We start from the raw sequence: 535 nt of genomic DNA on the forward strand, positions 1-535 counted from the left end.
TTGTAACTTTCTTGAAATCATATGGAAATCAAAAAGTTCCATGACCTTTTAATTCTTCTCAGAATTATTTCCTTCTCTCAAGAGTCAATATTACACATAACTCTGTGGACGGAATTTTTCTCTAAATGTTTCTCACAATTCCACAACAATAGGAAAAGGAAACAGTAAATAGCATCGCTTTTATATTGTCCTAAAAATTCCACGCGATGGAGAATGAATAACCTTCTATATAAAACAGGTTTCATATAGAGCGAAGAATCTTTCTTCATGTAATTTTCAATTACATTCATATCCATCACAATCTAAATTTAGGTAATCACTTCAGCCCATTTCTTCTTGAAGTACGTAAAAAGTGAAAATGTTCCTATCCCGCTCATTTTTTGGAGCGTCTCTGTAATTGAATATGAAATATTCCGACGTTATTTTTACTCGAAAAAATTAAATTTATAATAGGAACATCTTTTATATCCGTTTTAAGGAAAATCACATGAGAAAAAAATTGCCATGTTCAATAATTAATTATCTCCCAAAAAAT

Source organism: Plasmodium inui (genome assembly GCF_000524495.1).
Source record: "Plasmodium inui San Antonio 1 unplaced genomic scaffold supercont1.68, whole genome shotgun sequence".
In the NCBI taxonomy this organism is placed as follows: domain Eukaryota; phylum Apicomplexa; class Aconoidasida; order Haemosporida; family Plasmodiidae; genus Plasmodium; species Plasmodium inui.